Source organism: Marmota marmota, unplaced genomic scaffold (genome assembly GCF_001458135.2).
Source record: "Marmota marmota marmota unplaced genomic scaffold, marMar, whole genome shotgun sequence".
Taxonomy (NCBI): Eukaryota; Metazoa; Chordata; class Mammalia; order Rodentia; family Sciuridae; genus Marmota; species Marmota marmota.
This window is the reverse complement of record NW_026000305.1, coordinates 7,598,211-7,613,524: the sequence shown is the minus strand read 5'-3', so window position 1 is coordinate 7,613,524 and position 15,314 is coordinate 7,598,211.

Below are 15,314 nucleotides of genomic sequence, written 5' to 3'. Positions count from 1 at the left end.
ATGAATAGGTTATAGCTCTCAAAACCCAATCACTTTACCTCTGAATATTCCTGTATTAATATAGGAACTTTGGGGGAGACACCTCACATACAAACCATAGGAGAATAGAATAATAACTTCTGAACTTTACAGACAGCCTTTATTTTCTTAGTATAATTCCCAGTGGGTTCATCCAGATTTGTTGTATGTTTCAATAATTTATTCATTTCTTTTTTTTTGAGAGAGAGAGAGAGAGAGAATTTTTTTAAAATTTACTCTTTAGTTTTCGGTGGACACAACATCTTTATTTTATTTTATGTGGTGCTGAGGATCAAACCCAGTGCTCCACTCATGCCAGGCGAGTGTGTTACCGCTTGAGCCACCTCCAGCCCTAATTTATTCATTTCTATTGCTGAGTGGTACTCCATGGTATGGGTATACCACAGTTTAACCATTCACTCACTGAAAGGAAGATAATTGGTTTCTATATTTGGCTGTTATAAATAAAATAGTATGAATCTAATTTTTCAGTTATCTGGAATAAATGCATAGGCATGTAATTGCTGGGTCATATAATAAGCACGTGTTTATTTTTTTTTCCAAGACATAGTTTTCTTTATTTTGTTATTCTGTTATTTAACGTGTTTATTTTTATAATTAATTTTCAGTTATCCAGAATGGCTGGATCATTTTACATTCCCACCATCAATACATGAATGATATGGTTTCTTTATATCTTTGCTAGCATATGATGTTTTTATTATTTTGACTTTTCTAATAGGTGTGGATTTAAATTCATTTTTAAAACATTTATCTTTTAGTTGTAGTTGGACAAATACCCTTATTTTATTTATTTTTATGTGGTGCTGAGGATCGAACCCAGGACCTCACACGTGCTGGGTAAGTGCTCTACTGCTAAGCCATAACCCAAGTCCATGGATTTAATTTCATTTTTGTCATGGATAATTATGCTGAAAAAATTCTCATGTGTTTATGTGCCATCTATATATCCTCTTTAGCAAAATGTCTGTCCATTCTTTCGCTTAATTTCTAAATTTATTATTTTCACTGTAGTGTTTTGAGAGTTCTTTGTATGTACTAGATACCAGTTTTTTGTGAAATATGCTGTTTGCAAATATTTTCTCCAAGTCTATAACAAGTTTTTTTTTTCATCCTTTTCATAGGGGCATTTATAGAGCAAAAGTTTTTAATTTTGACGAGATCCAATTTTGAAATTTTCCTTTGTTGTCTTGTGCTTCAGATATCAACTCTAAGAACAATTTACCTTAGCCCTAGAATCTGAAGATTTTTCTCTCATGATTTTCTTCTAAAAGATTTAGAATTTTACTTGTTACATGTAAATCTATTATACATTTTTAGTTACTTTTTGCATAAAGTGTGTTTTTTTCCCATGGTTATCCAATTGCTACAGCACCAATTTTATGGGTTTCACATGTTTGTAAAAAATCACTTGGACATATTTGTGTGGATCTGTTGCTGAATTATCTATGCTTTTCCATTGATCTTTGTGTCTATCTCTTCACCAACACTTTATTTTCATAATTATTGTAGCTTAATAGTAATACTTAATACCAGGTGGGATTATTCCCACTCATTTCTGGTATCTATTGAGACAATTACAGAGTTTTGGTCATTCATTTTGTTGATGTGGTGTATCATGATTATTGATTTGTGTATGTTGAACCATCTTCACATCCCTGGGATGCACCCCACTTGATCATGATGAATAATGCTTTTAATGTGCTTTGTATTCAGTTTGCTTATATTTGTTGATATTTTTTGCATCTATGTACATTATAATAATATTGGCATGTAGTTTTCCTTTTTGTTGTTGTTGTGTCATTTGGCTATTGGTATCAAGGTAATTCTGACCTTGAAGAAGAATTTCTTCCACTTCTGTTTTTTGGAATAGTTTAAGGAAAATTGGGATTAGTTCTTCTTTTGATGATTGGTACAATTCAACAGTGAAGCTGTTTGGTTCTCGGCTTTTCTTTAATGGGCAATATTTTTATTACTGATTCAATATTGTTAATTATTAATAGTCTGTTCAGAATATATATATATATACATATATATATATATATGCATATATATATGTGTATGTGTGTGTGTGTGTGTGTGTGCGCGTGTGCATGTGTATATGTGTGTGTTTATGTGTATACATGTATGTTCTTGGTGAAGTGTATGTGTCTAGCAATTTATCCATTTCCTCAAGATTTTTCCATAAAAATATGTAAAGATCCTTTGTATTTTTATGATGTCAGTTGTAATGTCTCCTGGTATTGTGGGGGTTTTATTGATTCTCTTTATACATAACATTAAGATTCATTTTGATGGTATTGTGTTTTTAATCTCAATTTCCTCATATTCATTGTTAGTCCATAGAAAGATGACTAATCTTGTTCTATTCATCTTATATCCTGTGACCTTGCTGAACTGCTTATTAATAATAGAAGCTTTAAAAATACACATTCCTTGGAGTTATCCGTATAGACAATCATATCTGTAAATAGAGTCAGGTTTATTTCTTCCCTTCAAATTTTTCTGGTTTTGAGGACTGGGGATATAACTCAGTGATAGAATGCTTGCCTAACATATACGAGGCCCTGTGTTCCATCTACAATCCCACACCAAAAAAAATGTGGTTTTTATTAGTTTTATTTGCAATAACCAGTAGCTAGAACTTCCAGTATTGTATCGAATAAGATTTGTGAAAGTGAATATCGTGCCTTTTTCCTGCTCTTTAAGGAAAAGTCTTTATCCTTTCATTATGAATATGATGTTAACTTTAGTTTTTTGTGGATTTCCTCTATCAAGTTGAGGAAGAACTGCTCCTTTTCTAACATTCTGAGAATTTTTAGCTATGAGTGGGTGTCACATATGTCATTTAAAATTTTTAGAGATGTAGTATTAATTTTAATATTTTATTTAACCTCACATTGAAGTATTATTATGCTATTATGTAATAGTATAAAAACCATAGTGAGATATTTCACATCTTTTTGTAGCAAGTCTTAAAATTGTGATATATATTTTATACTTATAGCACATCTCAATTTACATTAGCCAAGTATGACTAGTAGCTACTCTATTGTGTAGATCATATCTAAAGCAGTGAAACTTCAGGGAGCAAGCAGTTAAAAACATTTTCTTTTTTAAAACTTTTTTATTTTTAAAAACTTTTTAGTTGTTGATAGACCTTTATTTTATTTATCTACATGTGGTGCTGAGACTTCAACCCATTGCCTCACACATGTCAGGCAAGTGTTTAACCACTGAGCCACAGCCACAGCCCCAAACAGATTTTCTTAATCAAGGAACTTTAGTTGATCTATTTTGTTTTTCTCTTTTAACCTTTGGAAAATCCCATGGTGAACAGGACATCAGAGTCTGAATATTGTGATTTCTTAACTTAAACCAGTAGTATAGTATAATAATTAAAAAAAAAAAAAAATATATATATATATATATATATATAAAATTTCACTTAGAGATTTTTCCAGTTTGATACTCAGAAAATCAATAGACAGAGGAATAATTATTTTTAGCATGATATCTATTTTATTTATTTATTTGTTCTAATTAGTTATGCATGACAGCAGGATGCATTTTGATTCATAGTACATACATGAAACATAATTTTTCACTTCTCTGGCTGTGCATGAAGTAGAGTCACAATATTCATGCAATCATATATGTACCTAGAGTAATGATGTCCATCTCATTCTACCATCTTTTCTACCCCCATGCCCCTTCCTTTCCCCTCCCTCCCCTTTGTGCTATCCAAAGTTAGAGGAATAATTCTTGATAGCTATCTTTTATATGGTTTGGTCACTACCATAGCTAAAGCCCCTGTATTAACTACGTAAGCATGACCTCAAATCATAGGCTATAAATGGAGTAGGAGGGCTATCAAAATCCCTGGGGGATTTTTTGATTTAGAACTATCTAAAATTATAATTCTCTTACAAAAAAACCTGTGTAATCTTGGATAAATCCCTGGTCTCCTTGGGCCTTAGCTTACCCATCTGAAAAATGAGGCATCTAAAGTTCTTCCAGTATCTTGACTACAGCAAAGCTCTTTGATTCATGTATTCTATCAACAAATATCTGTGAGGGCTCTGTGCACCAGTCATGGTAGCAAACTTTATTTTTTACTTTTTGCTTTCTTGGAGTTTACAGTTTATGGAGTGATACTTTCAAAAATATGTTACAGTGATGAAAACCCCACAGAGGAAAAATTTAATGTTATCTAGCCTTCTGGGGTGGAGAGTAAGAGAGGTGGATTTTTTTGCTAACGTTTAAGCAAAGCATAACAATTAGTAGCTCTTTTTCTTACTGTTAAATTAATTTATGCTAAAAGCTAAAACATCAGTATAAATGTAAGTATATTTAGTGGTTATATTATAAATGCTCATAAGATAATACTACGGCTTTCCAAAGTAGGAGATTTCTCCTTGTAGATGGAAACTATATATTAATAATGATAACACAATTATTCTGAGGAAAACTATGTCTGCTATAGATCTTTGAAAATATGGCATATACTGTAAAAGGGACTAGGCTTGTTTAACTTGGAAACAGTTTGGGGTAGGATAGGGGATAATATAGCTTTATTCAGATAGCTGAAGTGTTGTCATAAGGAAATGGTGTGTTTTGTTCTGTGTGGTCCCACGGTTGAAGCTGCATAAGGAAAGATTGTTAAATCTCAGCTGGGGATGTATCTCAACGGTAGATTGCTTGCCTAGTGTGAATCAGATCCTGGGTTTCATTCCTAATGCACAGTCAACAAGCAAACAAAAAATAAAGTACAGGGGAAAAAAAGAGAGATAAATCTGCGAACGGACTTCGTAATAATCAGAGCAGTCCACAGGCAGGGAATTTGGGGGTTTGAGGGTTTGAGGGGAGATTAAAATTCTAACAAGTGGGGTGGACTTGTTGAACTCCATAGTTCCTTTCAATTTTGAAATTCCAGAAAACTCAACATCATTTAGGGAGATGAAAAACGAAAGAAATCCATTAGGTTGTTTTTCTAATTTTGAAAATGGAACATTGACAAAATGCAGACATTGGGTAGGAAAAAAACCTGGGAGGTAGAATTTAAAAACTCAATAACTCAGAGAAAGCCTGGAAACTATCTAAAAACCCAGGATACGTGTGGCTGGAGATCAAAAATACCAGGGACTTGGAAAAAACCAAACAACCACAGCATAACTACCTGGCCAAATCAAAGAGGCTATTTGCAGGGAGAGAAGGTATCTTTCAAAGACTTGAAAGATAGCCCAAATACGGAGAACAGGGAAGCACACAACTTGTAGAGCTTGGGGCAGGGTAGGAATTTCTAAGAATCTAGTTATAGGGGTAGTAGCGGGAGTGGGGAGACTTCCTCATAGTACACAGTATTTAAGGGTGTGAGGAGGTACTTCAGGGTGGGAAAAATGGGTGCTTATCTCTATCCATTGTTTTTTCATTCTGCTACCACCCAAAAAGGGTGTCCTACCTTCCAAGTCGTTCTCTTTTGCTTTCAAAATATATTATTTAAAATATTATTATTTTTACATTCATTTAAAGATAACTATTTCATTTTCTGAGCTTAAAAAGTAGAGGACTTAAATCTCTGCTTACTCCTCCTTGAAAAACTTCAGAAAATTACTATAGATGATTTTGACTTGTTTATTAACCCATGAATAAATTTTACCTCTTTTGGGTCAACAGCATTTGATAGAAAAAATCTCCTATTTCTGATTTATTATTATTATAACCAGGCCAAGATTAGTTGGGAATGGCAAAGGTAAATAATAAAGGTTTTCTGTGTAACTGACATATTCATAGCAGCATCTATTCCTTTCATAGTTCCTAAAATGAGAAGAAAGGCTGAAAAAGCAGAATTATCTGCTTTGGCATGTGAGTAGGGGTGAAAAGTTATTTGAAGAAGGACACTCATTGCATGGCTGTATTGAAAATAGTTAAGAGAATAGTTATGGATTTGCAGTAGTCCTATTGAGGCTTCATTTTAAACCCAAGTAAAACTATTCTTAGAGTCCTTACCCTTGTACAACTCTCTCATTAATGAAGCCCTGGATCAGAGTTCCTTCTTCATTTAAGACTTCATATGAACCACACACTTTTATAATTAAGAATTGATGAAACCATTTTTAAAAGAAGTTGCGTTATTACCAACGAATGTTCTCTATTAGTGGGATGTCTTACATACTCTTCCCATAAAATGGCAAGATGGTTGATGCTGATAATTAAATTATGATTAGACATAGCTGGGTGACGTTTCCAAATTCATTTATCAAATTTCTTGTTGGTATGCCTGCTATTTCACTGATAAATGGCTCACCCAGATGTTGGCAACTAATAGTAGATTGGAAAAGTCCTGTCATTTGAGATTTCCCTATTTTTTTGCCATTTAGTAATGCATTCTTAGAGGAAAATAATGACCAAAAAATACTGAGCTTATTACCCCAAGGTTTGGACATTTTTAGGCACTCAAAGTCAAGTGGAAGCCATTCCATATCATCCAGTTGGTGGCAAAAAGGAATGGGAACTATTCTGTACTCTCCAGCTGTTTCAAGAGGTAGATTTTTTTTTCTTGGAAGGTTTGAAGTATCATCACTGATGAAGTATAGGAACATACTTTTCAGTAAGTATGAAATGGCTTAATACAACAAACTTGGCACCACTGTACCTGAATTAAGACACATTAAAACAATTTCTTTCCTCCCATCTGTCAATTGAGTGATTTTTTCTACCTGCCTCATAATTATTTAAAAAGTCTTGATGTTTTATAGATTCCAAAATATGTTCACATTTTTTGGTCTCATTTGATATTCCCTTAGGCCTCCTGAGGGAGGTGTAACTGTCTTCATTTGACAAATGAGGAAGTAGTTTTGCAGAGATTAAGGGACTTTCTTGAGATTTCACAGCTGTGAAAAGGCAAAGCTGGATCTCATTAAAACTCATGTTTACTGGCTCCAAACTGTGTTCTTTTACAGGTATTGCATTTCCTTTCAATCAATGGCAAAGAAACTCTGAAATAATCAGGTCACCTAATGAGTAAATGACAGAACTGGGTCACTGAAAATCTCAAGCCTGGAGAGATTTCTTTCCATTCCTCCCCCAAGCACCTTCCAAAATATTTGCATCCAACACACAAACTTACACATTTATTATTACTATTGCCTGAAACTCTTCACTGAATCCTAACTGCATTTTAAAATACAATCTCAACATCTTTCCATGGTATTTAAATCCCTCTCTCACACTTAAAGTATATGCTATGGTCTCTGTTGTAGTTACCCTCACTTGTCTTTTTTTGGGTTGCCCCCAAACAGAGCTAGAGATGAGGATGTGTTACAAGTTTATCTGGAAGCCTAAGAATTAGTAATAAAGAAGCAGGGAACATAAGACATGGAAGAAATATCAATGTTAGGGGTTGTTTATGAAGGCAATGGGCATTTGATTCTGCCAAGATATCACAGAATCAGAAAAGCCTCTCATAATTGACACTGAGAAGAAGAGAGGCTAGACCATTTATCTATCAGCTTCCCCATTAGGGTTAGGGTTAGGGTGCCTCTCAGTGGCATTACTCCCTTATACTTCTTTGAGCATTGGCTGAGTGCACTCTGATGCTTTAGCAAATTTCTGAAACAGAAAATGAGAAGACACTGTACATGCCTGAGTTGAGACAGTGCCTACTTGACCTGGGTCTGAACTCACATAACACTATCTTCTGTAGCTGTAGCTGATGTCACAAGTGGATCCATGTAATGTAGGGAATGTAAATGTAGGGGACCATGTTTCATCACTGTTACCACAAACACTTCCTTCTCATCACTGAGCCCCAGCTTATATATCACAAGTTTCCCTTCTTCCTCTTCAAAATTGATGCCCCTCCCCTCCCTACTCTTCCCCTCTCTTCTCCCTTCTCCTCTCTTCCCCCTTCCTTTCCTTTCCCTTCCCTTCCCCTTCTTTTCTTCACTAAGTTTCTCTGTCTAAAACCTCCCTATAATTTTGGTCAAAAGTGATGAGAGGAGATACCTTTGTCTCCTGCTTGATCTCAGAGGGAAAACATTTGGTGTTCTACCATTAAGTGAAAGTCCATTCTGACAGCAATGGATACAAATTAACAACAAAAGAAACTTCAGCTGGGGTGGTGGCACACACCTGTAATTCCAGCAACTCAGGAGACAAGGCAGGAGGATCTCAAGTTTGAGACTAGCCTCAGCAACTTAGCAAGGTCCTAAGCAATTCAGTGAGACTCTGTCCCAAATTAAAAATAAAAAGGGTTGGGGATGTGGCTCAGTGGCAATTTACCCCTGAGCTCAATCCCTGGTACAACAAATAATAATAATAACTTCATAAACTATTGAAATTCATTGAGATTTAACAATATCCTACTATTCTAAACCAACAATGGTTCATTGAAGAAATCAAAACTAAAGTTTAAAAATTTATTAAAATAATGGAAACATGCCAACATTTATGGAATATCACAAAAGCAGTACTAAGAGGGAATAGCTATATCAAAATAGTAAGATTTCAAATAAACAAGCTAATGATGCATCTGGCAGACCTAGAAAAAGCAAGAGCAAACCAAACCCAAAATAAATAGAAGCATGTAAATAACAAAGATCATAGAGGAGTAAATGAAATGGAGACATAAAATACAGAAGATAAATAAAACAAAGAGTTGGTTTTCTGAAAAGATAAACAAAATTGACAAGCCTGTAGCTAGACTAAAAAAAAAGAGAAGACCAACTAAATAAAATCAGAAATGAAAAAGGAGATATTACAACTAGTATCACAGAGACATAAAGGATCACTAGAGAACATTAGGAACAACTATACGTGAATGAATTGGAAATCTTAAAATAATTGGATAATTTTCTGGAAACATAGAACCTAGTGATATTGAACTATGAAAACATATAAAGCCTAAAAAGGCCAAAAATCAGTTGTGAGATAAAAAGTCCAGGGATGCATTGCTTCACTGCTGACCTCTTTTTAAGGAAGAATTAAAATAAATTCTTTTCAAATGATTTCAAAGAATTGAAAGAGGAAAATTCGGGCTGGGGATGTGGCTCAAGCGGTAGCGCGCTTGCCTGGCATGCGGAGGCGCTGGGTTTGATCCTCAGCAACACATACAAATAAAGATGTTGTATCCACTGAAAATTGAAAAATAAATATTAAAAATTTCTCTCTCTCCTCTTTCTAAAAAAAAAAAGAAAGAGGAAAATTCTTCCAAAGTCATTCTATAAAGCCAGCATTACCCTGATACTGAAACTAATCAAGGATATATCAAGAAAGGAGATTTACACCAATATATCTAATGAACATAGATGTAAACATTTTCAAAAAAAATACTAGCAAATTGTATCTAACCACAAATCAAAAAGATCATTCACCATGGTCAAGTGAGATGGTCCAACATATGCAAGTCAATAAATATAATATATAATATAAACAAAATGAAGGACAAAAATCATATGGCCATCTCAATAGATACATAAAACGTATTTGATAAAATGTAACATCCCTTTATGATAAAAACTCTGATCAAATTAGGTATATAAAAAACATACCTCAACATAATAAAGGCTCTATATATGAAACCCATAGACTACACCATACCAAGATCTGGACCATACAAGAATGGCCATTCTCATTGCTCTTAGTCAGCATAGTACTGAAAATCATAGAGAAATTAGTCAAGATGAAGTAAACTAACGGCATACAAATTATCCCTGTTTAAAGGTGACATAATTTTCCATATTGAGAAAAATTCCTGAAGATTCCATTAAAAGATTTTTAGAATTGATAAAAAATTCAGTAATATCCTACAATATGAAATCCACATACAAAGATTGGTAGCATTTTTATACAGTAATAACAAAATTGGTGGGGAAGAAATCATGAAAGAATTCCCATTCACAATAATTACAAAAATAAAATGTCCAGAAATAAATATATCTAAGGAAGTGAAAGATCTCTACAATGAAAATTACAAAACTCAGACAAAAGAAATTGAAGTGGATACATACAAAAATGGAAGGACCTCCCATATTCATGGATTGAAATAATTAATATTGCTAATATGTCCATACTTCCAAAAGTGATACGCAGATTCTATGCAATCCTCATCAACATACCAGTGATATTCTTTAAAGAACTAGGAAAAACAATCCTAAATTTCATATGGAGGAACAAAAGACCTCTGATACCCAAAGTAATCTTGAACAAAAAGAACAAGGCTGACTACCTGACTTCAAAATATCCTAGAAAGCATTAGTAATAAATACAGTATGGCATTGGCGTAAACACAAACACATAGACCAATGGAACAGAACTGTGTGTCCAGAAATAATTCCACACATCTACAGCCAACTGATCTTTGACAAAGGTGCTGACACTATGCATCAATGAAAAGGATAGTCTTTTCAATAAGTGTTGCTTAGAAAATAGGGTATCCATGTGCAGAAGAATGAAATTAGACCTCTCTTACTTGTTATAAAGAACTCAAAATGGGTTAAAGGTTTAAATATAAGACATGAAACTATAAAAGTACTAGAAGAAAACATAGATTCAGGATATTGGAATGGGAAAGGATTTTTGTGGGGGTAAGACCCAAAAAGCACAGGAAACAGAACTAAACATAGAGGGAATTCATCAAACTAAAAAGCTACAGCAAAAGAAACAATCCATATACTACAGAGACAACCTAAAGAATGGAAAAATATATTTGTGATGGATTAATCTACATTAGGTAAGTTTAATACCCAGAATATATCAAGAACTCAATAGCACAAACATCAAATAAACTCATTCAACAATGGGCAAAAGACCAAAATATACATTTCTCAAAAGAAGACATGAAAGGAGCTCATGGTATGTGAGCAAAATACTCAACATCACTAATAATTTTGGAAATGCAAATTAAAATCACAATGAGATATCACCTCACTTCAGTAAGAATGACTATTATCAAAATGACAAAAGATAACACATACTATAGAGAATGTGGGAAAAAAGGACCCTTTGAGGGGGCTGGGGCTGTAGCTCAGTGGTACAGCACTTGCCTAACCATGTGAGGCACTGGGTTAGAACCTCACTACCACATAAAAATAAATAAATAAATAAAAGAAATATACTCTGTCCATCTACAACTAAAAAAATTTTTAAAAAGGATGTTTGGGCATTGTTGGTGGGGATGTAAATTATTGTAGCCATTATGGAAAACAGTAAGGTCATTCTTCAAAAAACATGTTATCTGGCAAGTCCACTCTTGGATATATATATATATATATATATATATATATATATATATATATCATTTTCAACTTTCATAATGTTTTTGTAACATGAGTTTTCTCATTTGATGCTTTCTCTAACTTCTTTGGATACAAAAAGCAAGTATTATTATCTTCTAATAAAAGAAATAGTTCATCCATATCTAGCTAATAAATGAAATGTCATACAGCTAGTAAATGGCAAATATAGGAGTTTGATACTAATCTCCTACCCCTGTATTGCTCTTATTATGTAATCTTTGATATCTACTGTTACTAGATTAATACATATCTAATAACTTAAAAACAACAAAGATTACTACATGAATAATCTTTTAAATTATTTATTCCTACAAAATCTTTTAAAACATACTTTTAGCAATATACGGGTATTTTAAGAACTGGAACACGAATAAATCCTCCCATGGAGTGACCATGACTACTCGAGGAATACTTTAATAGTATGATATATGAAATATTTGTTAAAAAAACAAACCCAAGAGAGGTTAAAAAATATAGAGAGATCATTTTCTTTTTAAAGTTTAAACTTAGAAAAGTTAGCTAAAGAGGGAACTGTTTTCTTTTCTGCTGTGCCAAATATTGCAGAATATTTATTTTATTTTATTTTTTTAAAGACCTCTCCACATAGAGAGTCTTTAAAATTTGGAACTGAAAGGAACCAAATGAAAAGGTAGTTTTTATCATTTATGAATCTTTGTCCATTATTATACTATAAAATTCGTGGTAAGGACATAATTATCCTTTATTTGTCTGTGTGTACCTCAAAGCCTTGTTCACAATAATTCTTCAAAATAAATATTTGAGAAAAATTAAACTTAATTTATGTTTAATTCTTTACCTTGATGGTTTGATCCCATCTGTATAAAATCTAAGACGGTAAAAAACTGGGAGTACTTTGTCACTTTTTCTCTTGATATTTTCCATACCCCTATCAAATTACTAAAAATAAACACTAAGCATGTTTTTCTCCTATTTAACCCTTACCTTGTAAGACAAGAGGACAAGGAGAAAGGGAAAACTTTTGTTTTTTATGTTATCAATTCCTGACATATAAATTTGTTGCACTAAGTATGCATCAACTTACAGCAGGAGAGAAAAATATACCCACATCTAAAATCGAAAAAAGATTGCCCAGGACATAAAATTTGAGCTCCTTAGCCGCGTAGATAAGTGTTCAGTTTCTGAGACTTCCAACCTCTCTTTAAGCTTTATCTCCCCACCTCCACCCACAACAAACACACACACACACACACACACACACACAGACACCCTTACTTTCGAGTGACAGGAACTATTTTTCTGAAAACACTGAGCATTTTTCTTCCAGCTTGCTTTTTCGTTTGCACTTTACTCAGCTTAGAAATTCCTGCCCAGTGGTGTCGTGTTTCCAATGAAGTTCCTTCAAGACCCATTTCAAAATGTACTTCTTCAGTCCACAGGAGAATTAGTGTTCTCTCCTCTGGACATCATAGTACTATGCTACACAATAGTTTCCCCAGTTAAATTGTAGTCAAAGCAAGAATCATGATTCATATTTTATATATAGTTGTAACTCTCTTCCTCTTCCTTTTCTTTCCTTTCCCCCCTATTCCTATGCCTGATGCATAGCAGGCATTCAGTAAATTCTTTTTGAATGAATGAATTAATGACTGATTTAATCAACTGATATTTTTTTGTAGGGCAATAGAACTCATGTCTAGTGAATCAATATTATTAAGGTGTTTAATAAATCGTAATGATCATTTATTCTGAGAAGCTGTGTAGTAAAATTGGATAGAACCCCATATTTGGAGTGATACAGATTAGGGTTTATTTTAAAGATCCACCATTTTCTAGCAGCATGGCCCCTGGCAAGTGACCCCAATTTAGTAGGCTTCAATTCTTTCATTTTTATGAAGGAGCTAATAATATTTACATTGTGGATAATTGAAAAGACTCCTATCACTCAACATTATGTCTGACAAAAAGCAAGTTATGTGGAAGTTGTTAACTTTATCAGCTAGCATGTTTTAGTTTCAATCTGTTATATTTATTGCCACCAAAGAATTTGTTATTTGATCCAGTCATGGTGGCACACACCTGTAGTCCCAGAGACTTGAGAGGCTAAGGCAGGAGGATTGCAAGTTTCAGGTCAATCTCAGCAATTTAGCTGGACCCTGTCTTAAGATAAAAACTTTAAAAAGGGGCTGGGGGTGTAGCTTAGTAGTTGACTGCTCCTGGGCTTAATCCCTAGTACCCCTTCCCCTAAAAAAGAAGAATTTAGCATTTGGATATCCATGCTAGCTATATAATGCTTGCTGGTGTTTTTTTTTGTTTGTTTGTTTTGTTTTTAATCCTAACTACATTGTAACCCTCTCGTGTTGTAATTTAAAAACTGTTGAGAGTACCTAGATCAGTGTTGGCCACACACTCAATTTTTGTCTATTAGATTAGAGTAGTGGTTCATGGTGAAGGGAGAGCATTGGATTTGGGGTCAGGAGATCAAGTTAACATTGAGCTATGTTAAGTTTTCTTTCTCTGGGATTCCTTAACAGCTTCCTCTGTAAAATTAAGGGTTTAGTCTTCTTGAATCTTTTCCAACTCACAAGGTCTGTGATTCTATGATTAGATAATCTATCCTTATTGTGAAATAAAGAATTGCACTTTAGTTAAATAAGCCTGTATATCCTGAGAGAAAAAATGTCATGTCCAGGTTTATTAACTAACAATCTCAATTTGACTAAAATTGTTCCAGTTTGAACATAGAGAACTGTGTCCCTTGAATCCTCTCAGGCTGAGGAAATCAAACACAGTTGGTGTTTTTAACTGTAGAACGGTTTGACTAATAAAAGATTTCTTTTTTCCTTTGTGTCTGTTTAAAGATTTTTTTCTCTCTTTTTCTTGAATTCTACATTGACAAATAGTGTTTGGTCCTGGGAGTAGGGGTGAACAACTGAATAACATAAAAAAAAAAGCAGACAAACCCATAGCATACAAATAAGCCCATTTCTCTGGGTAATGATAATTAAATGTCATTGAATCAGTTGCTATGAAGACGGATTTATGTACCAGGAACTATGTTAGGCTATGCTATCAAGGTTTGAGATGCAAATGATTCTGTCCCTGTACACAGGCTAAGTATGTGTGGGGGTAACTGGGAGGGTTATAGGATGCACACCTGGGGAAGGGCCCACATACCACAAGGCTCTTATAATGCCCAAATATGTTAGACTGTTAAGGAAAGGAAGAGGAGGCCAGTGAGGACTAGAAGAGGTGAAATTTAGGGCTGCACAAAATTTAGATTGGTTATGGAAGTGGCTAGGCAGAGAATTTGAGGAGGTGGTGCTGCTAAGCAAGGCATGAATCCTGCAGGTAATTTTTCCAGGACCTTCAACCTGTCATGAAAACTACCATGGAATCTGAAATGAGGTTGTGCCATTAGTTAAAACACAAAAGGAAATCCAGAGATGAAAAAAGAAGTTTAGGGGATGAGGAGGGGTCTGGGGATGAAATCAAGGGAATCTGGGAAATGAAATTACTACCCAAATGGTCCCTGAAATTATCCTTCTGAGTTTTTCCTCCTTTTGGGAATTGTCCTATTTAGCTTCCTGCTGCCACAATCTCCTTAAGCCCTCACCACTGGGGCATACTGGTGGCTGTAAGTGAAAGGGCACACTTACTGTTTAAATTTGGGCAACTGAACTAGCCTTGCTAGGACTCTGCTCTTTGGTCAAATAGGAACAAACATACTTACTTCACTGAATTGTTCTGAGAAGGGATGAGATATGTTGTGTTGGTAAATGCCTGACATTGTAACTGGAGCCTATTAGGCACTCAATGAATGGTAAATTCCTCCCTTGTGTACTTCTAGGATTATGCTCATTTATTTGATAATTGTCTAAGTAAAAGGAAGAATCCCATTCAAACGGTTTCAAAGGAAGGTTGCAAGCATGCAGGAAAATTATTAGGAACTGCTTTTACCTTTCTTCACATTGCACCTGGAGTCCCACTCTCTCCATC